Source organism: Mastomys coucha, chromosome X (assembly GCF_008632895.1).
Source record: "Mastomys coucha isolate ucsf_1 chromosome X, UCSF_Mcou_1, whole genome shotgun sequence".
Taxonomy (NCBI): Eukaryota; Metazoa; Chordata; class Mammalia; order Rodentia; family Muridae; genus Mastomys; species Mastomys coucha.
This window is the reverse complement of record NC_045030.1, coordinates 126,963,430-126,965,992: the sequence shown is the minus strand read 5'-3', so window position 1 is coordinate 126,965,992 and position 2,563 is coordinate 126,963,430.

Genomic DNA, 2,563 nt, shown 5'->3' with positions numbered 1-2,563 from the left:
GGCATAGTAAAATAGAAAAATTAGTTGGAAAAGATGGATAATTCACTTGTGAGCACTGGGTTATCAGAAACATGAGTTCGTTTCCATACATGCTTTGCAGTTAATGTAGAGTGGAAGAGTTATTTATGAGTCTCCAAAGTTCTTTTGTCTGGTTGGTTCTTGCAAGTCAGCCGGGGTCCTGATATGGATCTAAACTAGGAAATGAGCTCAGGCAAGGGTAAAGTGGGAAGGAAAGAGAACTTTGCAAGCCTTTGGGAATAACTAGAGCAGCTTCCTTAAAGGAGCTTCCTAAAAGGAGCTTCCATAGAAAGAGTAAAAAAATAAAAAAAAAAACCTCATTTAATAGTTCCTGTTATTGATGTGTTCATATCTAGCATGCTTCAGTGCTCCATCACTTCCTCAGTATTGAATATGTGGCCTTTCCCAGCTGAGTGACACAAAATGCTAAGCACTGAGATGCTTTGTACATGGTACGGCCAGTTTCTTTCTCTCTTTCTCTCTTTTTCTCTCTCTCTTTCTTTCTTTGTTTCTTTCTTCCTTCCTTCCTCCCTTCCTTCCTTCCTTCTTTCCTTTTTTCTTTCTCCCCTCTTCCTTTTTTATGTATAACAGAAAAATATGGATAATGTCAGAGACTAACAGGTAAATTATGCCTCCAATTCAACACCTGGGAACCTTCTTCAAAGTATCTGATCAACTTTCTTCATTCCCACTATAATCGTTACTCTTGTCCAGGCATCAGTATTCCTCATCTGGGTAACAGAAATAATTTCCTAACTTGTCTCTTCTCATTATCCCAGTTTCTCTCTGTCACTTGTTCACACTGCAGCAAGAGGGATTTTGCCAAAATATGGCACCCGTTAAATCACACCTCTGCCTAAGATCTGTCAATGGTTTTGCTAAGATGAAATCTAATTTCCTTAACATGGATTACAAGAGTGATTCTCAATTATTTTGTCTGTTTCCTATAGAAAGAAATTCACTTTGAACCACTAACTAAAATGGACATTTCACAAACAATACTTAGTTCTGTTACCTGAAATGCACCCTCAGATTTTCTCTTCAACTCTGAACATCAAGGGTCAGCTCTTCCTGTAAAGGGTCAGATAGTAAATCTATTAGTCTTTCTGAGCATCTGGTCTCTGTTTCTGCTACTATGCCTCATCATATTGTTGCTTATAACTCCAAAGTTTGCAAAGACTTTGCAAACCCTCCAAAGAAGCTTCATCTTTCCAAGAAACACCGCCTCTCACAGCAGAGAGCACCCTATTCTCCACCCAGGGTAGTGAATGATTCAGAGACATGTCAGTGGCAGTCACTGCCTTATTCTAAGGTCCAGATAGTGGGCACTTTCACATCAACATCCCTTTTATACAGATATAGTCTTATTTTAACGGTTTGGCCTTGAAATACAAATGAAGCATTTTACATGGATTAGAGAGCCATGAGCTATGAAAGAATGTTTCCAGTCACTAAAAAGGGAAGAAAATCAATGAGTCACCAAACAAATTGTGTGTCTCTCTTTTTCTTTCTTAATATAGATAACATTTACATGAATCCATATAAATATGTATATCGGTTAGAGCACAATTTAACACAAAATGCAATCTCTATCCTCACTTCACAAGACTAACCTTTTCTAATAGCACAACCCAGAAGGAGAAAATACTCATATTTCATAGCACATTAGCGTGACATTTTTAGATCATATTATCCTTACCTTATACTTCTTGAAAGAGAATGTTGTAGTTTGAATCTTTCTCTTTTGCTTTTTTTTTTCTTTAAAAGAAAACATTTTCTTTCATGAATCTTTTCACACTGGTATTTAGCATTACATCTGGGATGTCAAGCCAATTATTTTCCTCTTCACTTGACATTTCTTCTATCTCTAAGCAAGAGTCTCTCTCTAACCTTCAGAAGCAATATAGCTGTGCCCAGCCTCATTCTACCCTGATGTTATATCCCTAATTTGACCTCCTTAGTCATGAACTTATTGCAAGTATTGCAAACTTTGAGGACGTGGAGGAAAGAAGCATTTCTCCATGATGAGTTTTGTGAAGAATGGATATGTACATAGGGTGGACACTAGGAATGAGTAAGTTTTTCTATAAACTATGTATAAAAAGTGAGGTCTTGGAGGAGGACAGTAATACTAATATTTAAAAATCCAAGCTGGAGAGATGGGTCAGTGGTTAAGAGCATTTGCTCCTCTTGCAGAGGACCTGGGTTCTCTGCATGTGTTCCCAGCACCCATATGATGGCTCACACAGGGGATCTGACACCCTTTTCTGGCCTGTTCCAGAATCACACACATGCCATGCACATAAATGAGTGCAGGCAAACCATTTATAAACATAAAAAAGTCTTAAACACACAGATTTTGTTACTTGATTTGAAGAGAAGTTGGAAGATGTGAGAAAAGGGTTTAACGAGTGGGGGGAAATTATGATTAGAATTGATGATATAATCTCTCTTCCTTCTCAGGGGCTGGAGAAATGTCTCAGTGGTAAAGAACACTGACTGCTCCTCCAGAGGTCATGAGTTCAATTCTCAGCAACCTTCTCTA